We start from the raw sequence: 26,427 nt of genomic DNA, 5'->3' as shown, positions 1-26,427 counted from the left end.
GCAAGAAATGTATTACCTCTGTGCTTGCCAACAAGGGTTTCTTCACCAAGTACTAAGTCATGTTTTGCTTGGGGATCAAATACCTATTTTACTCACTGAACTGCAACTCAATTTATAACTTTTGTATCCTGTTTTTTTTATGGATTTGGGGTTGATATTCAGTCGTTATCATTTAAAATACACCTATGATAAAAATTATAGACCCTTAATTTCTTTGTAAGTGGGCAAACTTACAAAATGTGTTAGGGGATCATATAATTATTTTCACCACTGTATATGCTTGTTTTCTAATAGAAAATCTTAGGCCTTGTACACACGATATGAAAATCAGAAGGGAAAATTTGTAAGACTAGCTGTCTGCGGATTTTTGGATTGTTAGCATGGTGCTTTCGACAGCCGATTTGACTTTTTCAGCAGACAAAAGCTGGTGTGCAGCCTATAAAATTTTTGGCGAGTGTGAACTCAACGTCCGATTTTCGGATAGTCGGTACAGAAATCCATCACACAAAAGTCGAAAGTACAAACATGCATGCTCGGAAACAGGGAACAAGTGGGAAAGTTTGGTTTTGTAAACTACTGTTCGTAATCTAGAATTAACATTCATGACGCGGTAATTGAATTGTCGAAATGCAGCACACATTCTCATCTTCTTTAATAATAAGGAAGGTGCTTTGCTGGTGATACTGATGTAGTTATGCCAAATGTATTTTAAAAGGCATTTGTTTTGTAAGATCTGAAAATTGCAAATCAACGCTCACCAAACTTCTACTAACATGAAATTAGCAGAGGGGCCAAAAGGGTGGCGCTTGAGAAATTAAGTTCCTTTTTATACTCAGAGTACGTCACTACGTTTGCGTTTGTCAAACGACAATTTGCGGATAGTTAGTATGCTAGACATAATCCTGCACATGCTTTTGACAATCAAGTCAGATGCTCAGTCTAAGCCCTTGTACACACGGCCGGATATTCCGATAGACAATGTCCGATAGGACCGTGTTGTCGGATAATCCGACAGTGTGTGGGCTCTATCGGACTGTTTCCGTCGGAATATCCGACGGACCAAGTTTGAGAGCTGGGCTATAAAATTTTCCGACAACATGATCCGATCACATCAGTTCCGATCGTGTGTAGCCTAGTCCGACGGACAAGGTGTCACGCATGCTCACAATAAAATTCTGAGACGGAAGCGCTCGCTCAGGTAAAACTACCACTCATAATCGATATAGCACATTCGTCATGCTGCAATGTTAAAAATTCTTTCATGCAGCGCATTCTCTTTTTCTTTATAATGCTACAAGAATGAAGTTGTTTTGCTGCTCCTATTCACACACACTTCTCCCAAACTTATTTCTTTATTCTTTTTACTAATTTCAGCAATACAATTTTTTAATTTGTCACATCTCCCCAATCTTTTATTTTTATTTTTTTAATAATTTTGTGGTTGGTTTTTTTAACAGTTTGCTCATCTTTGCATTTTTTTTGGTGTGTTTTGTGTGTCAACTTACCACAACACCATTATTATCTTTTTAATTTAACGTTTTTTTTTTAATCTAGAGGAGGTTGTTTGGTGTTGGTGCCCCTTGTTATTCATTTGACTTTGTATTTTTGAAATGTACCTGCCTACTCGCAAATAAACTGTCCTTTTTGAAGTAAAACACATAGGCAAGTATTTCTTCAACCAAAAAAAACCCTTTATTTAGGCGTCAAACAAATAAACAGGAAGGCAACGCTGGAGAAACTGGTCAATTTGGCGAAGTCTTTGGCCCCCGGGGCAGACATGAACTAATTTGAAAATGCAAAATTGGTGGCCTGAGGAGTACATATCTCAGGGAAAACAGTATGGACCAGAAGTCCAAGAGATCAGAAAGAGCAGAAGCCATCTATGTCCCCAGGCTGTGGTCTACAAGAGGCTTCATCTTCTGTGAGACCAGACTGAACCCAGACCATCACTCTCTAGTCTTCCTTAGGCACTTCCTACCAGGCTTCCTTCCAGGCTGTGGCTTGGCTCCTATAGTTGTGACAGGAGGAAGACGGCGATGGTCGACCTCCGGGCTGCCACTTGCCACAGCCTCCTCCCGGCTGAGTCTTCCTGTGTGTGAAAATGGGACATAGTTTTAGTTTTTTGGTCATCAATCACACAATTTTGTGCTCATGACTGTTGCAAATTGAATGTTACCAAATAGAACAGACTATAATTCTGAGCCTAGCATTTTTCATTCTTGTCCCAATCATTTTTGGTCACTAGTGTCTATTGATATGTAAACCACGTTGTTAAATCACAACTTACTAATCAATAATATCTAGTTAACATCATAAAAGAAATATGTTCAACAATGCTATACCTGTCTCAAGCTGGGCCCCTCCACATGTTGCTGCCTGGAAGGCCCAGGTTGGACATCGGAAGCCTCAGCTGGGGGTGAAGGAAGCCTTGAAGGAAGACTGGAGAGTGGTGGCCTGGGTTCCCCCTGGTCTGCCAGAAAATGCAGCCTCTCGTAGTACAACATCCTGTGGATATAAATGGCATCTGGATCTCCTGATCTCAGGGAATCCTGGAATTTCTTGTGCTCCCTGAGATAAGTACTCCTCAGGGCACCAATTTTGGCCATCACATAGGTCATGTCTGCCGTGGGGAGCATGATCTTCACCAAACCAAGCACTTTCTCCAGCGCTGCCTTCCTCTTTCTTAGGTCCTTAGAAAGGGTTTTTTTCATCTGCCACAGGCAGGGCAGCTCCCTGAGCATATCAATGATTAGCCCGAGAAAATGGGGTTCCTTGAAGAGATCCATCTTGTCTGCAAGACACAACACAAGACAAAACCTAATAATGTCAGGCTAAACTCTCTCTAATCTTGTGCCAATATAGGCCTCAATCTAGAAGCAGTATAGGCTAGTGATGTACCAAGTTAAAATTGTACCTTCGTTTGAACGATCGGTGTTTCAGGCCCTCCTTCCTCTACTCACAGATCGTATGTACGACACACGCATGTTGCGTTTTATCTACAGTGCACATGCGTGAAACTCTGCCCGCCCCTGACGTTCTTTATAGACTATTCCCCGCCCCTTCTCTTTTGGCACAGTGGGGAGAGCACATGGAGACACAGCAGGTGCGTACTAATAAATGCTCCACTAACGAGGAGGAGGGGCGAGGAAAGTCTGGAATCTGAAATGTCCCGTTCCTGGAGGAGAATATTTAAGGCCTCAAATATGTCTTTTGGAGAGATGTTAGAGATGGTGGATATATTGAAGAGGAACGACTATGATGGGAAGTATGGACCTTACCCAAACCCAAATATCAGAAAGGCCAAGACAAGATCATGACTAAAGTTGTGAAGAGTCTTCAGAAGAATTTTGGGGTACGACGATCCAAGGATCAACTGAGAAAACGCTGGTCAGACCTGAAACTGAGGAAGCATGATCAGTACAGAAGGATCAAGCAAGTTCTTTAAAAAAGTAAGTAGTTGTCGTGTGTTCATATTATTATTATAATTGCTTGCATACTGCTCCATGTACTTTGATATAATGTTGTACAGTTTAAAATGGCCACTTTCAAGTTCATGGGTTCAATTGTTCGTACTAACATTGTTCGTTAGCCCACTCCCAAAGCAATGTTTTTACAACTTACACTTCACTACATTTGTTCACACTGCAGGTAAGTATTCCAGCTTTAGAAAGTGTCAAAAATAATGTTCTCACCTTTGGACTCGGCCAAAAAACACAATTGTACGACACTTTCAAGCAATGTTTCATATTCCTATTTCTGCCCTCTGTGTGCTAAGTATTCCTTTTTTACATTCTCATAGGGGAGAGAAGACTCGGGATGTCTGAGGACACCAGGGACCCCACACCTCCCAAAGAAGGGCAAATACCAACACCAAAAGCAGAGGAGGAGGAAGGAGAGATTGTTGAAGTTGGACAAATTGTCACCACAACAGGTGAGTGTCGGAGACCACAATGTATGTCTGCATATTTATAATACATGGTGTGTTTTTTGTTTTGTTTTTTTGTTTTTTTAGGTGATGTGGAAGAAGAATCACATTTTACCAGTGAAAGTGCCCAGATCTTCATTGGGGAGATAATGGGGTGCAATCACGATTTAGAGAATATACAGAAAAACATCAATGATGCTCAACAGAAAATGAAGAACATCACTGATGTTTTGGGGAGAGTCTGAAACACCCCAAACTAGCTAGCATAGTTTTTTATTTTTCCAAAAAAACTTTTATATTTTTCAAAAAGCCAAATTTGGAAGATGCACAGAGTGTGTCAACATGTCATCATGGGGGATCAATGTACGTGTTTTGTGGGTGCAACCCCTTCCTTGCTACTAAAGTGGCTGAGATGAAGGGGTTGCACCCCCAAAACACGTACATTGATACCCCATGATGGGAGATAGCACATGTTGACATTAGGCATGGGATCAGTAGGAAACTGGCCACTTTTTGATTGTCAATTTGTGTGCATCTTCCAAATTTGGCTTTTCCAGGGGTGACACCCCATGTGATGAAGGTAATATAAGCACAGTTTGTACATACTCATGTCTGATATTGGCTTCACTTTTCAAAGTTGAACTTTGTAAGTTCCTGTGTACTGTACGTTATGTTTTGATACATGCCTGTTTACACAAAAACGCCAAGTTATAAAAATGTTACCCAAAATAATGTTTTCTATACACCAAACATGTTGGTTTGTTGCAAAACCCTTTTCTAAACGCACATGTGAATGTGCTTTGAGTAAAAAGTGAAATTATCAACAATGTGTGGCTTCCTTTTTCCTTTTTCAATGCGCAAAAGCAGCATTTGGAGTAAAGTTGTTGATTTCTGTGGCAATGGGTGTTATTTACTAAAGGCAAATCCACTTTGCACCCCAAGTGCAGTTTCAGGTGCACTTTTGCAGTGCACTTGTTGTGCATAGTGGATGTGCCTTTAGTAAATAAAACCCACGGTGATGTTTAAATTTCCCCAATCATGACATTTTCATGATCCCACATATTTCTGCCATGGTTCTGAATAAGGATGAGCCGAGCATCCCCCTGTTCGGTTCGCTCCAGAACCTGCGAACAGACCTAAACTTCATGTGAACTTTAGAACCCTATTAAAGTCTATGGGACTCGAACATTCAAAATCTAACGTGCTAATTTTAAAGGCTAATATGCAAGTTACTGTCCTAAAAAGTGTTTGGGGACCTGGGTCCTGCCCCAGGGGACATGGATCAATGCAAAAAAAGTTTTAAAAAAAACGGTTGTTTTTTCAGGAGCAGTGATTTTAATAATGATTAAAGTGAAACAATAAAAGTGTAATATTCCTTTAAATTTCGTACCTGGGGGTGTCTATAGTATGCCTGTGAAGGGGCGCATGTTTCCCGTGCTTAGAACTGTCCCTGCACAAAGTGTCATTTTTGCAGGAAAAAAAGGCTTTTAAAATCACTCGCAGCTATAATGAATTGTCGGCTCCGTAATACAGAGAACACTCAATGAGTGTTCTCTATATTACGGGAGCCGATAATTCATTCATTGATTAAAAAAAAAAAGCGTGGGGTTCCCCTAAATTCAATTACCAGGCCCTTCAAGTCCGGTATGGATATTAAGGGGAACCCCACGTCAAATGAAAAAAAAATGACGCGGGGTTCCCCCTAAAAATCCATACCAGACCCTTTATCCGAACACGCAACCTGGCAGGCCACAGGAAAAGAGGGGGGACGAGAGAGTGCCCCCCCTTCCTGAACCGTACCAGGCCACATGCCCTCAACATTGGGAGGATGCTTTGGGGGTCTGTGACCCCTCAAAGCACCATGTCCCCATGTTGATGGGGACAAGGGCCTCATCCCCACAACCCTGGCCGGTGGTTGTGGGGGTCTGCGGTCGGGGGGCTTATCAGAATCTGGAAGCCCCCTTTAACAAGGGGACCCCCAGATCCCGGCCCCCCCGTTTGACGGGTGACCCCGTCCTCCTAATATAAGAAACGTCAGGCGCTGGGATCCCCGCAGTGTCTCCTCAGTGAAGACAGAAGATGGATGCATGGATGGACTGCGCTGGACTGAAAATCACCCATCGCTGGATCAGATCAGCCATCGCTGGATCATCCGTTGCTGGATAGCAAGAGTGGATTACCACCACTGGAATCTTTTTTTTTTTTTTTTTTTAATAAAGGAATTTTTCAAAAGTGTGTTTGTCTTATTTAACCATTTTTTTACACTTTCTTTCTGAAATGGTAGGGGTACTTTTGTACCCTCTTACCATTTCAAACAGGGGGGGCGGGATCTGGGGGTCCCCTTGTTAAAGGAGGCTTGCAGATTCTGATAAGCCCCCCGCCCGCAGACCCCCACAAACACCGGCCAAGGTTGTGGGAATGAGGCCCTTGTCCCCATCAACATGGGGACATGGTGCTTTGAGGGGTCACAGACCCCCAAAGCATCCTCCCAATGTTGAGGGCATGTGGCCTGGTACGGTTCAGGAGGGGGGGGCGCTCTCTCGTCCCTCCCTCTTTTCCCGTGGCCTGCCATTTTGCGTGCTCGGATAAAGGGTCTGGTATGGATTTTTAGGGGGACCCCACGTCAATTTTTTTCTTAAAATTTGACGCGGGGTTCCCCTTAGTATCCATACCAGACCTGAAGGGCCTGGTAATTGAATTTAGGGGAACCCCACGCTTTTTTTTATATCAATGAATGAGTGTATCATTGAATCATTGAGTGTTCTCTGTATTACGGAGCCGACAATTCATTATAGCTGCGAGTGATTTTAAAAGACTTTTTTTCCTGCAGAAACGACACTTTGTGCAGGGACAGTTTTAAGCACGGGAAACTTTCGCCCCTTCACAGGCATGCTATAGACACCCCCCAGGTACAAAATTTAAAGGAATATTACACTTTTATTGTTTCACTTTAATCATTATTAAAATCACTGCTCCTGAAAAAACTGCCGTTTTTAAAACTTTTCTTTGCATTGATCCATGTCCCCTGGGGCAGGACCCAGGTCCCCAAACACTTTTTAGGACAGTAACTTGCATATTAGCCTTTAAAATTAGCACTTTAGATTTCTCCCATAGACTTGAACAGTGTGTTCCGGCTTTTGGAATTTGCCGCGAACAGCCCTAGTGCTGAAAATGAGCAATATTTTTGTCAGTAATGCACTACATACATTATCAACAAAAACAAGGTGTGTGTGTAGCAGGCCCACAACATAATAAGATTATCTGAAGAAAAGACTGTCACCTCATCTTGCTCAGAACTTGGGTTTGCACTGTTGTTAAAAAAGGCACAAAAAAAACAGCAAAAATACCTATGAGACACCTAAAACAAAGCCAAGCAGTAAATGAAAACAAAGATTATTGGAGTTTCAAAGAAAATTTTATTAAAAAAATGCCTCTCAGACATTGTCTGGCATATCAATGGCCCCCTACCCACAAAGTACTCCATGTATTGGTTTCTGAACTTGTGGGCGCTTTGGGGGGGCAAGCCAGGATGAGCAGCTTCAAGGGACATGAGGTTGTAATTTTCCGGCAATTCTGCATCTGGGCCAACTGAGACCACATAGTTTGAGGAATGTTTTTTCAAAAAATTGTGCAGAACGCAGCAGGCAAGCACTATATCATTTAGTTTATATTCCGCCATGTGGATTGGGGTCAAAAATAGGCGGAACGGGCTGGCCAGTATTCCGAAAGTGTTCTCCACGACTCTTCTGCCTCTGGCCAGCCGGAAATTAACGATCCTCTTATCCGGGGTGAGGGTCCTCATCGGGATAGGCCGCATCAGATAGTTTGACAGAGCAAATGCCTCATCCACGACGAAAATGAACGGGAGTCCTTCCAGATTCTCCTCTGGAGGTGGCAAGCCCAGACTGCCACTCTGGAGACGCCAGTAGAATTCCATCTGTGCGAACACTCCACCATCCGACATCCGGCCATTTTGCCCCACGTCCACATTCAAGAAGTCATAGGTCGCTGACACCACCGCCAACATAACGATACTATTAAATCCCTTGTAATTATAATAGTACGACCCCGAGTTGGGGGGTGGGACGATGCGGACGTGTTTCCCATCAATTGCACCTCCACAATTGGGAAAGTCCCAATGGCTGGCAAAGTGGGAGGCCACAGTCTGCCATTCCTGTGGCGTTGAAGGAAACTGTGGAGTGAAACAAGAAAAAAAATTAGTCATTTTGCACATCAACATTGCAAGCAGAGTATACACAAACATTTTTGGACAATATCAGCATAACATTTTGGGAAATTAGTATTTAAAGCCTAAAGTATAAGGTCCCCTTATCAGAGTCATCACCCCCATCTGATGGGCCCTTGCAAAAAAATGAGGGGGGATGTTTTTGACAGGTAACCCTCTCCACTTCATTGAGAGCTGAATGCAGAAATAATGTGTGATACTTTGGCCAGCCCCTCCTTACTTACACTATTGGCAGCCCACCGGACAGGTAAGAAGTGTCATTACACCCACATGTACACAAAACACGATGCTGCACAGAAAGCAAGAAGAAACTCCTACAGGCACCCCCACGCACTGAAAAATGCAGTGCTGTTTCCTGCACACCATGCAATTTCAGCACACCACATTTGAAAAGAGGTGAAGGGATCTTTTCCCTGCTGGAAACACAGGCACAGCATTCCATTTAAATGCATAATGGAGAGCTGCATAGACATGAATGGGGCCTTAATAGTTTGTTTCCACACTCTTAACTCCCACTTTTGATGAACAGCATGCTCTGTTAAAGCAAGAGGAAAAATAACAGCCAGGTCACGAAATGGAAATAAAGGGAAAAAATCCTAAAACAACAACAACAAAAAAGAATGCAGCCACCACATCTAAGAATTGGTAAACTGCAATATAGTCCATTTTTGTTTTGGGGATTAATATTGCTCCATTGCCTTAAGCCTGATACACACGATCAGATTTTTGGACAATCGTTTGTCCGTTTTTTGTTGCATGCTAGTCTCATATGAAAGTGAAGAGGTTACTCACCATACGAAAATTCTTGTACGACAGAATACAACTTCAGAAGTGACATAATGTGTTGACTAGTTTTGTATGTAGTCTTTAGTTTTTGAGCTTGCGTAGTCTTGCTCTTATGATTTTTTTTTGTACATAAACCATACTTATTAAACGAAAATCGGAAATTGAGTTCATGTACGACAAAAATTTTATAGTCTGCACATTCAGCTTTTGTTGGACGAAAAACGGGAATCGGCTGTCAAAAGCACTGTACTAACGATCCGAAAATTGGCAGATTCTTTGTTGGATGAAATTTTACTTCCGATTCATGTGTACAGGTGTTAACCCTGGACTCTTTTTAAAGTTTTGGACAGAGCAGAAAAATGTTACAGTTTGTGTCTGGTTTTTACTTTTTCTGTCACCCTATTGGGGAGATTTTCCCACTGGGAAACACAGCAATCAGCAATGAAAACACTGTCAGATGGTCTAACCCTTCCCATTCTACTGAAGTTGTATTTTTGTTGTTGTCTCTATCTGTTCCCTACTGAAGAAGTCCATATGCGTGTGCATGTTTATATGCCTGTCAAAGGAATATTGATTTTGTGGTTAGATCATTTTCTACAATTTCGTTGTCCAAACACAACCTACTGTTAGGGGCCAACATTGTTCAGTGTTATATTTCATAGTAGACATGATCTGTATCACTAAAGAAATATGATTTGATGTGCTTTATCACACAGACAGCACACGGCTCACACTGAAACCCATATACATAACATTATTCTTCATGCCATAATTTACATGTTACAGAGCTAGTCCGGAAATAAATGTAAATTATAAAGCTTAGCACATTTAGATGAAAATGCAAATGTAAGTTTCATGAACTAAACAGACTGTAAAACAAGACCGATATGCAAATTCTTCAGCATAATTGTAAACTGAGAAAGTGAGGACATTCACCATTTGCATTCAGAAAGGCTATGTGGATAGAATATTATCTTCTAATGCATTCTGAATGACAAAAACAGGAATATTAAACTCTGGCATCTCTCTGCATGGTTTCATAAGATAGAATGCTATGTTGCTTGGTTTCCATGTCATTCTGTAGTCCAAGTGACACAGATAAAGACCATAGAGCTTAGCATAAGAACAATTAGGGCCATTTATCAGACATAAATTCTAGGTTTCAAGTCCTGTGTCAAAATTTTGACTTGGAGGATAAGTTATGAATAGCCTTTGGCTGCAAGCACTTCAAAAGTCACTGGGTATATCAATGACAAATTTCTAGGACCTGAAAGGATACAGGCAAACTCCTAAACAAATCTCTTGGGTTTGGATTTCTAGAACAGAAGCTTATAAATAAACTTCAGCCTGCAATAATATCACATGGGGAAGCATCATAAAACTTTGTTCTCCTAACTGAATTTTGCTAACTCTTCAACATGGTGCAACAACTTAAAGTAAACATTCAAAGTGTGCTTTCATTTTCTGGATGTGAGTCGTTTCTATGAATAGTTTAAAAGGCGGCTGTCCACAAATAAAAATATTTTTATAAACTTGTATATGTAAACTAGATTTTAATATTTATGCAAATACATTTCTGAAGAACATGCAGTACTAATGCAAGAAATGTAAAACCAGTGTACTGAAGTGTATTCTTCTGCATTACATTTTAATTACATTAGTATTTCACATATATTATACATTTTTGTTTCTGGCTATACTGGTCCTTTATATAGCTCATATATGATAACCATATTTACCAACACTTTTTAAAAGCCAAAAGGGGCTGTAAGGTGTGCCAAGATGCAGATCGGATGTGTGGTGTATCCAAATTCTATGCCAATCTGTTCCAAAAACACTAATGTGAACCAAAAAATCAGGTGCACCTGCCCACCTTACAGCCCCCTTTGGCTTTTAAAAATTGGGACAGACACTGAGTTGGTATAATAACTAAGGTCATTAGGTGTGGTATTTCGCCCATGTAACACATGACCCGACCTGGTCAATTTTTAGTGCTTTATGAGATAGAGCTCTAGTGGTAGCATAAGGTTGGTGAAGATGTAAACCATAAGAGAAAAATAAGAGAAAACGAGTAAAGGGGGAGGGGCGGGAAGGGGCATGGAAGAGAAAAGAGAGCGGGGTGTAATTCTCCTCCCAGTCTCTGCCAACCGCTGCCAAAATAATTGATGAAATACAGGTAGAACAGCCAAGTGCAAACGTTTTAGACATGTATTTAGATGTCTCGAGGGGGATCCTCCCTCACTTGTCTCTTGTTTAGGGGTGGGGGGCCCGATGTCTCGTATTTTATTAAAAATATGAGGTGGAACGTATGGAGGGGGTTTATTAAGAGTCTAAAGTATCTTGGAGTGAAGGGTCAGATTGAGTTTGGTTCATCAGTAGCTTATATCTATCTGTGGTTTGGAAGTGGGTCCAGCAGGCCCAGGTGTGGGAGAATTTGGCTGGGCAATCTCAAGCTACAGAAATTAATTCCTCCACCTCTGCGATTTTTCCAATTCGTTTGAGCCATTCAGGGATAGTCGGAACCTGCAAGTACAGGAGAAACTATGCTGGAGTGGGTTCCAGAGTATATGAGGAGATCTGCGATGTCAGTTCACGGACTTGTGTCCAGAGCGGTTGAATTAGGGGGCACAACCACCATATGTGTAATAGAGTGCCTAATTCCTCATAGCATCTCCAGCACTTGTTGGAGTGGTAGTGGTTGTGCTTGTTAAGAATTACTGGGGTTCTATACCAGCGCGATAGAACCTTATAATTATTTTCCTGGGCCGAGACATTAAGAGTTTTATTCGTCATGGTGGCTATGTGCTCCCATTGCTCCTCTGTCATCTCTGTTTGCAGGTCTCTCTCCCAATCTAAACACATTTTGTTGGCTTTCATTGAGCTGTCTGAGGAAAGTATATTGTAAATAATGGAGATCACATGTTTCTGAGGAGCATATTAAGCGCATAATTGTTCGAAGGGAGTAAATGGGTGGGAAATGGAGGAGCAACGGTCAACGTCTTTGAGGAAATGTTGTATCTGGAAGAATGTCCAAAGAAGAAAAGAGTTGCTGTTCATGTTAGCTGGTAGAGAAGTGCATTCTTATAATGTCCCCAGTGGAGCCCGGTCCTTACATCAGTGTCCCCAGTGGAGCCCAGTGCTTACATCAGGTGTCCCCAGCAGAGCCTGGTCCTCAGTGTCCCCAGAGGAGCCTGGTCCTTACATCAGTGTCCCCAGCAGAGCCTGGTCCTTACATCAGTGTCCCCAGCAGAGCCCGGTCCTCAGTGTCCCCAGTGGAGCCAGGTCCATACATCAGTATCCCTACTGGAGCCTGGTCCTTACATCAGTGTCCCCAGTGGATCCCTGTCCTTAGATCAGTGCCCCCAGCGGAGCCCGACCCTTACATCAGTGTCCCCAGTGGAGCCCAATCCTTACATCAGTGTCCCCAGCGGAGTCTGGTCCTTACATTAGTGTCCCCAGCGGAGTCTGGTCCTTACATTAGTGTCCCTAGCAGAGCCTGGTCCATACAACAGTGTCCCCATTGGAGCCCGATCCTTACATCAGTGTCCCCATCGGAGCCCGATCCTTACATCAGTGTCCCCAGGGGAGCCCGGTCCTTACATCAGTGTCCCCACAAAGTCGGTCCTCAGTGTCCCCAGCTGAGCCTGGTACAGCTGAACGCTCCTCTCCCCCTCTTCTCTGCTGCCACCTCCATTGCAACTCTGGGCATCCAGCCGTGTCCGTTTTTGGCTTCACGGCCAGGCACGCGTGGAGCATGCGTGAATCGCACTGCGCTCTCTGAGAGGACACGTGATCTCCTGGGACCTCCTGGGTCCTGGGATCACATGTCCCAGGAGATCGCCTAGAGGGAGGGGCCACATAAGGCGAAAGGAGTCACCGCCTTGCTGGTCCCTGGGCGGAAGGAGGAAGTGGGACAGGAAGTCCCCCGCCTAACGAAGCCCCCACTCCCCCCCCCAAAAAAATGACATGCCAAATGTGGCATGTAAGGGGGTGAGGAGTGCTTAAAGCGGAAGTTCCACTTTTGGGTGAAACTCCGCTTTAACCACTTCAGCCCCAGAAGGTTTTATCCCCTTCCTGACTGGAGCACTTTTTACAATTTGCACTGTGTCGCTTTAACTGGTACCCAAACAAAATTTTGCATCCTTTTGTCCCATAAATAGAGCTTTATTTTGGTGCTATTTGATCACCGTCACAATTTTGAAAAAAACAAAACATTTTGCTATAATAAATATCCCCAAAAATGTTTTAAAAAAAAAAAAAAACACATTTCTTCATCAGTTTAGGCCCATATATACTCTTCTACATATTTTTGGTAAAGAAAAAGAAAAAAAAATCGCAAATTGCATATATTGATTAGTTTGCGCAATAGTTTTAGCATCTACAAACTATCGGAAAGATGTACGGTATTTTTATGGAATTTTTATTATTTTTTTTATACTGGTAATGACGGGGATCTGCAATTTTTAGCAGTATTGTGACATTGTGACGAAAAGATTGGACACTTTTGATACATTTTTGGGACCCTTGACATATAGCGATCAGTGCTATAAAAATGCACCGATTACTGTGTAAATGTCACTGATAGGGAAGGGTTTAACACTCCGCCCACAGGCAAAAAAAAGTATCCCTATAAATTTTTTTACAATTCTGCCAACTATGAGTTAAAGTTACATTAAAAGACACAAGGGTTAAGGTCCATAGATCATTATTACAATTGGGTTTGATTTAGGCCGGGTTTACACTGGTGCGACAAAGGCTCCGACATTGGGAGCTCATGTCACATGACGTGTGAAAATCAATGGTTCCCTATGAGAGCCATCTTAACTGGTCTGACACAAGTCGGTCCGACTTTGAAAAAGGTTCCTGCACTACTTTGGTCTGACTTTGGTCCTACTTCAGCCCATTGAATATCACTGAAGTTGGATCAAAGTAGGATCCTTGTCCTAACCATGCGACTTGTGACACATGGCGATTACAGCAGCAGTAAAAGGAATTTATGTCACACTGGGATTGTTTTGATTAGTCAAAGGTCAAGTCATACTAGCACAGGATTGGATCAAATTAGTATCCTGTTCATTCAAGTCATGGATGTAGGACCAATGGATGTAGGACCAATGTAGGACCGATATAGGACTGATGTTGCAGGGCAAAGTAGAATGACAATCATATGACTGTTTGGTAGTATCAGCATGAACCCAGCCTAACAAAAACTGGAGAGTGCAAAATCTTGTGCAGCTCGGCATGGTAGCCAAATTTCAGTTTGTTCAATTAGGCTGTGACAAAAAAACAAAACTGGAAGCCGATTGATTTCTATGCAGAGCTACACCAGATTTTGCACTCTCCAGTTTTAGCAAATCCCGTATGTATAAAATGCTTGTGCATCTCATTTTTTTTTGAGCATCTGATTATATTAAATATGTATTATTATATTTGATATATAAAAAAAATCTAAAATCTTATTTTCTCCATCTACTGCAGTGGTCACATGATCTTCACCTGCTTGTTCCCATCCATGGAAAAAGAAAGATCTGTGGGAGGAGCCTCTAGTCTAGCACTAAAACCTGTTGGGTTTAATGACACTTTAAAACTATATTCATACTGGCGATTTAGGCCAGTGTGGATTGCAGCAGCAGGAACCCTCTGAATCTTGCTGCAGCTGTAAGCCGCGACCAGTCGTTATAGTATAACAAGGCTGGCGGCTTCACCTAACCTGTTACAGTTGCAGCAGAAATCTTCCTGCCGTTGCAATTCACACTGGCCTAAATGGGTGGTGTGAAAGTAGCCTAAGGCACTTTACAGGCAATACAGTGCTAAAGGGTTTTCACATTGGAGTGGTGTGCTTGCAGGATGGTCAAAAAAGTCCTACAAGTTGCATCTTTGCAGCGCTATAGGAGCGGTGTATGGGCCGGGACAAGGGGTGGGCAGGAGGGATGGCTGCCCCTGGCGCAATGGTTTATTTCAGGGGTAGGGGGCACCCTGACCCTAAGGGAAAGGGGGGTGCAGTTTGGCATCTTTTCCCTGGGCGCTGGGTGACCTTGTCCTGGCACTGGGTGTATTCACCCCTCCTAAAGCGCCCCTCCCCATTGAAAACAATGGGGCAGCGCTGCAAACCCGCTGGCAAAGCGCTGCTGCAGCGGCGCTTTGTAGGCGGTTTTAACCCTTTTTCGGCTGCTAGCGGGTATAGCACCGAATAGCACTGCAAAAACTGCAGTAAAGCGGCACTAAATATAGCACCCTTTTACAGCTGACGCCCACAACGCCCCAGTCTGAAAGTAGCCTAAAAGCAGAGTGAATTTTTAGTTAGAGCATCTAATAATTTGCTGTTGCAATATTTAAGTAAAGCTGGTCATAGATGGTGCGATTTTTGATTTTGAGAAAAATCGCTGAATTCCTCCATCAACACAGTCAGTGTTGATAGGAAAATCCCTCCTGTGGAGCTATTGTGTTCTTCTGGCGGCGGGCTCCCCCAGTCAGGGGAACACGCAGTGATTATTGCCAGCAGCTATAGCCACTGGCAATAAACACATGTAAAATCCCACAGGCTGGTTGTACCCAAGTTGCTTGATCGATCAACTTGGGTACAATCAGCCTGCCCATACATGGTTTGACTCTCGGCTGGTTCAGAAGGGACCTTCCATGACTGGGTTTATCTTTCTTTACCATATCTGTCTTACTGCATTACATATAGAAATTTGTAGATTAACCACTTTCAGACCGGACCATTTTGCTGGTAAATGACCAGAGGTCTTTTTACACTTTGGCACTGCGCGGCTTTAACTGGTAATTGCGCGGTCATGCAATGTTGTACCCAAACAAAATTTGCGTCCTTTTCTTCCCACAAATAGAGCTTTCTTTTGATGGTATTTGATTGCCTCTGCGATTTTTATTTTTTGCGATATAAACGTAAAAAGACCGCAAATTTTGAAAAAAAATGATATTTTCTACTTTTTGTTATTAGAAAAATCCAATAAACTCAATTTTAGTCATACATTTAGGCCAAAATGTATTCAGCCACATGTCTTAGGTAAAAAAAAAGTCAATAATTGTATATTTATTGGTTTGCGCAAAAGTTGTCACATCTACAAACTAAGGTACGTTTTCTGGAATTTACGCAGCTTTTAGTTTACGACTGCCTATCTCATTTCTTGAGGTGCTAAATTGGCAGGGCAGTACAAAACCCCCCCAAATGACCCCATTTTGGAAAGTAGACCCCCTAAGGAAATTGATAAGAGGCATGTTGAGCCCATTGAATATTTTATTTTTTTGCCTCAAGCGATTGAATAATGACAAAAAAAAATTATTTTTTTTTTTTTACACAAAGTTGTCACTAAATGATATATTGCTCACACATGCTATGGGCATATGTGAAATGACACCCCAAAATAAATTCTGCTGCTTCTCCTGAGTACGGGGATACCACATATGTGGGACTTTTTGGGAGCCTAGCCGCGTACGGGGCCCCGAAAACCAAGCACCGCCTTCAGGCTTTCTAAGGGCGTAAATTTTTGAGTTCACTTCTCACTACCTATTACAGTTTTGAAGGCCATAAAATGCCAAGATGGCACAAAACCCCCACAAATGACCCCATTTTAGAAAGTAGACACCCCAAGCTATTTGCTGAGAGGCATGTTGAGTCCATGGAATATTTTATATTTTGCCACAAGTTGCGGGAAAATTACAAACTTTTTTTTTTTTTTCACAAAGTTGTCACTAAATGATATATTGCTCACGCATGCCATGGGCATATGTGAAATAACACCCCAAAATAAATTCTGCTGCTTCTCCTGAGTACGGGGATACCACATATGTGGGACTTTTTGGGAGCCTAGCCGCGTACGGGGCCCCGAAAACCAAGCACCGCCTTCAGGCTTTCTAAGGGCGTAAATTTTTGAGTTCACTTCTCACTACCTATTACAGTTTTGAAGGCCATAAAATGCCAAGATGGCACAAAACCCCCACAAATGACCCCATTTTAGAAAGTAGACACCCCAAGCTATTTGCTGAGAGGCATGTTGAGTCCATGGAATATTTTATATTTTGCCACAAGTTGCGGGAAAATTACAAACTTTTTTTTTTTTTTCACAAAGTTGTCACTAAATGATATATTGCTCACGCATGCCATGGGCATATGTGAAATAACACCCCAAAATAAATTCTGCTGCTTCTCCTGAGTACGGGGATACCACATATGTGGGACTTTTTGGGAGCCTAGCCGCGTACGGGGCCCCGAAAACCAAGCACCGCCTTCAGGCTTTCTAAGGGCGTTACAGTTTTGAAGGCCATAAAATGCCAAGATGGCACAAACCCCCCCCCCAAATGACCCCATTTTGGAAAGTAGAAACCCCTAAATTTAGGGGTACACTAGTGAGACTAGGTAATAAATGGCGGGTGCCCTGAAACTATAAAAAAATAACTAACCAACCAGCGTCACCTGTAACAGTTATATGGTGATCACTGGTGAAAGGGTTAACTAGGGGGCAATCAGGGGGCTTTATGCGGTAGTATATGGGGGTCCCTGGCGCTATAAAAAGCTGCGGCGAACCTAAATACCTACCTGCCTAACTAGCGTCACCTGTGACACTAATACAGCGATCAGAAAAACGATCGCTTATGAGGCTGGGTTCACACTGGAGCGATGCGGGAACGCCACGAATGCGCGGCGGGTTCCCGCATCGCATGCCTCCCGGCGGCAGTTCACACTGCCCTATGCGAACTGCTGGGAGTGTCAGTGAAATGTTAATGACACCCCCAGATCAGTTCGCATATCGCAGTGCGATCTGCAAACTTGGATCGCATGGTGTGAACACCCATGCGATCCAATTCTGCTGCGGACCAAAAAAAGGGTCCCGTGCGAGTTTGCGGCGGGTGCGGCGGGTGCGACACGAATTCAGCCATACTATCTGTATAGCTGAACTCGAATCGCACAGAGATCGGATGTGATTTGCACTGCAGTGCGGTGCGAATCACATCCGTTCTCATAAACCGCTGCAATGTGAACCCAGCCTTAGTGACACTGGCGACGGGGGGTGATCACGGGGTTAAACCTTTATTGGGGGGGTTAGGGGGTACCTTAGAACTAAAGGGGGCTAACCCTAACTGCCCTAACAGTTATTAGTCACAAATGACACCCGCCAGGTGATCAGGGGGTTAAACCTTTATTAGGTAATAAATGGCGGGTGCCCTGAAACTATAAAAAAATAACTAACCAACCAGCGTCACCTGTAACAGTTATATGGTGATCACTGGTGAAAGGGTTAACTAGGGGGCAATCAGGGGGCTTTATGCGGTAGTATATGGGGGTCCCTGGCGCTATAAAAAGCTGCGGCGAACCTAAATACCTACCTGCCTAACTAGCGTCACCTGTGACACTAATACGGCGATCAGAAAAATGATCGCTTATTAGGCTGGGTTCACACTAGAGCGATGCGGAAACGCCACGAATCCGCGGCGGGTTCCCGCATCGCATGCCTCCCGGCGGCAGTTCACACTGCCCTATGCGAACTGCTGGGAGTGTCAGTGAAATGTTACTGACACCCCCAGATCAGTTCGCATATCGCAGTGCGATCTGCAAACTCGGATCGCATGGTGTGAACACCCATGCGATCCGATTCTGCTGCGGGCCAAAAAAAGGGTCCCGTGCGAATTTGCGGCGGGTGCGGCGGGTGTGGCGGGTGCGGCGAATGGCTGAACTCGAATCGCACAGAGATCGGATGTGATTTGCACTGCAGTGCGGTGCGAATCACATTCGTTCTCATAAACCGCTGCAATGTGAACCCAGCCTTAGTGACACTGGCGACGGGGGGTGATCACGGGGTTAAACCTTTATTGGGGGGGCTAGGGGGGTACATTAGAACTAAAGGGGGCTAACCCTAACTGCCCTAACAGTTATTACAGTCACAAATGACACCAATGCAAAAGAAAAAAAAATAAATAAAAAATGACATTGGTGTCACTGTGACTGGGGGGCAGGGGTAATTGGGGGGGTGATCGGGGGGGTGTGAGTGTGCCTGGCATGTTCTACTGTGTGTGTAGAGTGTTGGTGCAACTCACCGATCCGCTCTCCTCCGTGTCGGAACGAAAAATACCGACACGGAGGAGAGAATACATCACTTCCTCTCCTGTGTTTACATTACAGGAGAGGAAGTGATGTCACGGGGGATTTCTATTCGTCGGGAGCGATCGCGAGGGGGTGGCCATGAATGAATGGCCGCCCCCTCGTCCCGGATCGCTCCCGGACGAAAACCGACCGCCGCAGGCACCGGGCGGGGGCCCGATCGGGCCCCCGACCCACGGGAAGGCAGGGACGTACAGGTACGCCCATATGCCTGCCCGTGCCATGCTGTCGACGTACATCGTCGTGCGGCGGTCGGCAACTGGTTAACTGTCAGGTTTTAGTAATTTAGGCAATCAATGGCTCCGCTTTGAACCCCTTTTACACTGAGGCAGCTTTCAGGTGTTTTAGCGCTAGAAATAGCGTCTGTAAATTGCCTGTAAATCGCCTAAAAACCGTCTCCCATTCTCTGCAATGTGTGCTTTCACACCCGGGTGGTACGCTTGCGGGATGTTAGAAATAGTCCAGCAAGCAGCATCTTTGGGGCAGTTTGGGAGCAGCGAATGCAATGAATGGGCAGCGATTTCGAAGTGCCTGAAGAGCGCTTCGGAAGTGCCGCAACATGGGAGTTTTATAAACAGCGGTAAAGCGCTGCTAATAAGAGTATAAACATCGGTAAAGTGCTGCTAAAAAGAGTGGTGGATTACTGGTAAAGGCTAGCATTTTCGGTGTGAAAGTAGCCTTACACAACTGTTGAGATGAGATAAGCCATAAGAGGAATATATTGTGTTCAATGAGCGGGTAACTATTGTGTAGCACTTTAGTCTAGCTTCACACTTGTGTGATACATCTCTCCCGCCCTGCCCTCTGCGAACTGCTGCGGGTGTCAATACTATGTTAATGACACCCCCAGATCGGTTCACAGATCACAGTGTGAACTGTGAACTCACACAGGAATCGGATCGCATACCCCGTTTCCCCAAAAATAAGACCTAGCGTGATTGTCGGTGATGGCTGCAATATAAGCCCTGCCCCCCAAATAAGCCCTAGTTAAAGTCCTTGTAGGTCTTATTTTCAGGGTAGGGTTTATATTGCAGCCATCACTGACAATCACGCTAGGTCTTATTTTCGGGGAAACAGGGTAGGTGAGAACACCCATGCAATACGATTCCAGTGCTGGGGGGGGGGGGGGGGGGAGTCCCTGCACTTTTTTTTCTGCAAATCTAATGCGAGTTCAGCCATGCAACTGTATGGCTGAACTCGTATCGCACAGAAATCGGCTGCAGTGCGGGTGCGAATCACATGCGACGTCTGAGATCGCACGAGTGTGAACCTAGGCTTAAAAGTAGGAAGCAGAGCCTGCAAATGTAATAAGTAATGACTGCCTCCATATACATATAATAATCACACAATATACACAAAAAACAATGCTATAAAAGCCTATTAACCAATTTGTTTACATCATGCTGATTTCTTACTTTAATTTAATACTTACAATTTGTATGCAGACCAATTGGTCAGTAAATAAAAAATAAAGCACTGTGCAAAACTGAGATACTTTCCTCTTTTTCCTAACATTTCTGCTTTTTTCGTGACTTTATTCTAAGGATCTTCCCCTTTTACGCTTCTCTTTTTTGATATATCTGCTGTGCTGGTTGTATTTATTATAGGGAACTGCACACCCACAGAAAGTGCACAAAGAAGCTTCTTCATGGAGACCAAACACTTGATTTTCCTAGAAATAGCCGTCACATTTTAAGAGCATGTTTCTGTATGTTGTAAAATCCTACTTCATATTTGCTTACAGAACATTATGCACATTATATTCGATAGAGAGCTATGGCAGCAAAATAATTCAATGTTTTTCTTGGCATTTTTTTTTTCATGATCCATATTTCATCGACATATTGTGCTTGATCAAGTAGATAAATAAAGCAACACACAGGGAAGACACGTCTTCAGGGCCCCCTGTACTTTTGCTCCTGCAATCACTCAGTTTCCATAGCAACTAAAAGATCATTATTCCAATCACACTACCCTTGGTGCTGGCTTGGCACTCCTCTTGATCAGACAGGAGAAGCACAGCTCATACACATCACATATGCATTTTGTAAGATGCAACAGTTGTATTTTGGATACAGTTTTTGGAGCTATACGTTGCCAAGGAGCTGTTGAAAATGTATGTGTTTACATGTGGGTTAAAAAAAAAAAAATGATATAACCTCTAATATGGGAAGATTTTTGTAGTCACGGGAAATGCGTGCAAAGCCTGAAAACATTTATATAAAGCTTGACAACTCTTTTCTTTTAATAATGACATATTGCATATACAGTGTATTGCACAGGCTTTTTAACCACTTAAGGAGCAGGAGTATTTGCCCCCTTAATGACCAATTTTTGCGATACGGCACTGCGTCGCCTTTAACTGACAATTACGTGGTCACGCGATGCTGTACCCAAACAAAATTGACGTCCTTTTTTTCCTACAAATAGAGCTTTCTTTTGGTGGCATTTGATGACCTCTGCACTTTTTATTTTTATTTTATTTTTTTATTTTTTTTGTGCTATAAACAAAGAGCGACAATTTTGAAATTAATTAAAAAAAAATATATATATACTTTTTGCTATACTACAAAAATAAAAAATAAATGTTTTCATCAGTTTAGGCCAATATATATTCTTCTACATATTTTTGGTAAAAAAAAAAAAAAAAATCACAATAGGCATATATTGCTTGGCTTGCGCAAAAGATATCACGTCTACAAACAATGGGATAGATTTAGGGACTTTTATTTTTTATTGTTTTTACTAGTAATGGTGGCGATCTGCAATTTTTAGCGTGACTGCGACATTGCGATGGACAAATCTGACCCCAGATGACACTTTTTGGAGACCAGTGACATTATTACATTGATAAGTGCTATAAAAATGCACTGATCAATGTAATAATTACACTGGCAGGGAAGGGGTTAACACTAGGGAGGCGATTAAGGGTTAACTGTGTTCTCTGGGTGTGTTTTAACTGTAGGGGGGATGGGCTGCCAGAGACATGACAGAGATCACTGTTCCCGATCACTGGGAACAGTAGGTCTCTGTCATGTTTCCTGTCAGAATGGGGATCTGCTAGTTTACGCTGGCAGATCCCTGTTCTGCATCTGTACTAGGCGATCGCGGGACAGTCGAGTCTGCCTGACCCGCGGGCACGCTCGTGCAGCAGGCACACATCACCGGTGGCGATCACCTGCCCACAACTACGTCTGCGCAAGCCATCGTACAGCTACAGCGATTCGCGCAGGGGCTGGTTGGCAAGTAGTTAAATAGCAGCTACAATAATCTAAGGCAGTGTTTCTCAACTCCAGTCCTCAAGGTGCCCCAACAGGTCATGTTTTCAGGATTTCCCTCAGATGAAATGGCTGTGGTAAATACTAAGGCAGTGAAACTTATCAAATCACCTGTAAAAAATTATGGAAAGCCTGAAAACATTACCTGTTGGGGTGCCTTGGGAACTGGAGTTGAGAAACACTGATCTAAGGTAACCAGTTTCTAAATCTTATGTAAAGATAGTATATTAGCGCTACCACTACTAGTTACAGATCACCTTCAATTCTTGTATTGGGCCCACCCTTAAGCCCTGCTCTCTCTTTAGTGTATTGGTTTATAGTGGTGCTAAAGCCTCAAGGTTTTTTCCCCTTAATGCAGTCTATGCATTAAGGGGGAAAAACCTCATGTGCTGTAGAATCCCCCCCCAGCCCCCTTTATTCTTACCTGAGCCCGATCTGATCCAGTGATGTGCACAAGAGCAGCAGCTCCCACTGATGTCACTAAAATGCTGTGCCCTGCCAGCAGGGGGTGGGGCCGAGTTGCACACTCTGTGTCAATAGACAGACAGGGCGGCTCAGGAGCAAGCTCACACAGGTGCCTTCATGGAAGGGGAAGCTGGCAGCACTGCAGGGGGGAGAAAGGGGGCTCCAGGAAGCAGGGGGAATCGGCATCGTACAGGGTGATTAGGGTGTGCCCAGGCACATCCTGTGCTTTTTCGGGAGCAGTGATTTTAATAATGCTTTAAGTGAAACAATAAAAGTGTAATATTCCTTTAAATTTCGTACCTAGGGGGTGTGTATAGTATGCCTGGAAAGGGGCGTGTGTTTCCCGTGCTTAGAACTATCCCTGCACAAAGTGTCATTTCTGAAGGAAAAAAAAGTAATTTAAAAGCACTCGTGGCTATAATGAATTGTCGGCTCTCGGTAATACAGAGAGCAGTCATTGAAATTCATTGATAAAAAAAATAAAAAATGCGTGGGGGTCCCAGGGTCCACCCAAATTCAATTACCAGGCCCTTCATGTATGGCATGAATATTAAGGGGAACCCCGCAATATTAAAGTCTTGTTTTTTGTTTGTTTTTCTAAACAATAAACATGTTATACTTTCCTGTTCTGTGTCGTGGTTTTGTACAGAGCACCTTGGATTCTCCTCTTCTTGGGTCCCTCGCTGGCACCCCTGGTCCTACCCTCTTTCTGAGGGCCCCTACAGCAAGCAGCTTGCTATGGGGGCACCAAAGCAGGCACCATTCACACACAGAGCTTTGCTCGCCTCTGCTCCTTCAGTCTTCTGATTGGCTCACTGGCTGTGATTGACAGCAGTGTGAGCCAGTGGCTCCCGCTGCTGCCAAAAGCCAATAAGGAGTGTGAGTCCCTGGACAGCCAAGGCTCTCATGGACATCACTGGATTGAGAGGGGGCTCAGGTAAGAATTAGGTGGGGCTGCTGCACAGAGAAGGTTTTTTACCTTCATGCAAATAATACATGGAGATTTAAAATCTTGTGTCTTTACAACCACTTTAAAAAATAATGTGCTGTATTTAGAATGCAGTAGTCAGGAGTATGAAATGTAAAACACAGTGAGGGGAATTTATCAAAACTGGTGCAATCAGAATTTGGAACAGCTGTGCATGGCAACCAATCAGCTGCCAGAATGTACACCAGAATGTATCCAAAAAATCTCTAATCTTGTTTCCAGTGCATTACATTGTAAGGTAGCTTGCAGGGAAATTTTTTTTTTTTTGGCTTTATAAATAAAATTATTGCTGCAGCAGATTCTAGACATGGTACAGATCTGTCACTTTTCAGGTAGACTAAGGGGACCCCAGGCACTATAGTGGAAGGAATTTTTTATTTTTATGCTTTCACTTTAAAAAAAAAAAAAAAACACTGCTCATTTAAAATGTTTTTTTATTGATACATGTCTCCAAGGGCAGGACCTGGACCCCTATAACCATTGTATGCCCAATTACTTGCATATAGGCCTTCAGAATGGGAACTTTAGATTTTTGATAGAAAATGGATGGTCCACACTGTCCCCAGGACACATTCAAATGTAGGCACCTCATCACCTTATATTTCTAGAAATTCAAAATTTTTTGGGAAAGGGGGGAGGAAGGGGAAGAATGTAACCAGGGATTTTTATACGGTGCAATATATAGATAAGACAATGATTTATAAAAATTCAAGAAATTTTATTATGACATATTAAAATATCTAATAATCTAATAATTTTAATATGTCATAATAAAATTTCTTGAATTTTTATAAATCATTGTCTTATCTATATATTGCACCGTATAAAAATCCCTGGTTACATTCTTCCCCTTCCTCCCCCCTTTCCCAAAAAATTTTGAATTTCTAGAAATATAAGGTGATGAGGTGCCTACATTTGAATGTGTCCCAAAAAATTTTGAATTTTGATTTTTGATGTTCGGATCCCATTGACTTTAATGGGGTTCATTATTTGGGTCCGAACTTTTGCGGTGTTCGGAAGTTCTGGTGCGAACCGAACAGTTGTCTGTTCGGCCCATCCCTTCCTAAGATATGCATAAAAAAAAATTCTAACATGTCGCTGGAACTCCGCTTTAAGCTCTGTCAAATTTGAAAGAGAGCATCTGTGAACAGCAATTTTCAAGTCTTGCCACAGATTCTCAATTGAATTTAGGTCTGAACTTTGAATGGGCCATTCTACCACATGAATTTGCTTTTATCTAAACCATTCCATTGTAGCTCTGACTGTATGTTTAGGGCCGTTGTCCTACTTGAAGGTGAACCTCCACCCCTGTCTTCTTTAGAAGAAAACCTCCACACGTTTTATTCTAAAATTTCCTTGTATTTGGTTCCATCCATCTTCCCATCAGCTCTGACTGGCTTCCCGGTCCCTTTTGAAGAAAAGCATCCCCACAACATGATGCTGCCACCATGTTTTATGGTGGGGGGATGGTGTGTTCAGGGTGATGTGCAATGTGAGTTTTCCACCACACATAGGGGGTTATTTACGAAAGGCAAATCCACTTTGCACTGCAAGTGCACTTGAAAGTGCACTGAAAGCTCACTTTGAAGTGCAGTCACTCTAAATCTAAGGGGTAGATCTGAAATGAATGGAAGCTCTGCTGATTTTATCTTCCAATCATGTGCAAGCTAAAATGCTGTTTTTTATTTTCTTTGCATGTCCCCCTCGGATCTACAGCGACTTTACTTCCAAGTGCACTTGCAGTGCACTTGCAGTGCAAAGTGGATTTTCCTTTAGTAAATACCCCCCATAGTGTTTTGCTTTTAGGCCAAAAAGTTCAATTTTGGTCTCATTTGACCAGAGCACCTTCTTCCACATGTTTGTTGTGTCCCCCACGTGGTTTCTTGCAAACGGAACTTCTTATGGCTTTCTTTCAACAATGTTTTTTCAAGAAAGCTGCGCTATAGTGATTCAATCAACTGTGTTATAAATATAAGTAAATTGATCATGCAGAAAACATATAAAAATAATTAATAAATAAATCCAAAAAAACAAAAGAATGTGACAAAAAATGAATATGCAAATGTTCAAGATATTAGTCCATTTCCCACTAGACAACGTTTCTGCTTGTCGTCTCCACCGTGATTTGTCACACCACACCAATGAAAAGAGTGTCACCGAAGTTGCAGAAAAGGACTTTCCACCACCAACAATACTGATCCCATCTCAGAGATCTAATATCGCCACTGTTAAATCACTCCCTCTGGACATGAACTGCATGGAGGATGTAAGCACTCTGTTCCAGTCGCTGGTATATTCCTACGGCCACACCGCTCATTGCCAAGCACATGCATAAACAAGAGGAATCGCCATAGTGTAATATTGTCGAAATATTTTAATAAAATAAAGAATTGCACTTACATCAAGTATAAAAAAACTCGCTTCCAATAAAAAGGTCTGCCGGCCGGCTTCATACAACACTGCCCGTTGCTTCCAGGTTCAGCATAGATCGCGGTGACGTCAGCACGCTGCCCCTCCCTACGCCGCTTCGCCAGAGATAACCCCTGGAAGACGTTATCTCTGGCGAAACGGCGTAGGGAGGAGCGGCGTGCTGACGTCACCGCGATCTATGCTGAACCCGGGCCG

The sequence above is a fragment of the Lithobates pipiens genome, unplaced genomic scaffold (assembly GCF_037356315.1).
Source record: "Lithobates pipiens isolate NorthernLeopardFrog02 unplaced genomic scaffold, aLitPip1_a1.2 Scaffold_19, whole genome shotgun sequence".
NCBI lineage: Eukaryota > Metazoa > Chordata > Amphibia > Anura > Ranidae > Lithobates > Lithobates pipiens.
The sequence above is the reverse complement of the archived record's forward strand: the minus strand, read 5'-3'. Positions refer to the sequence as shown.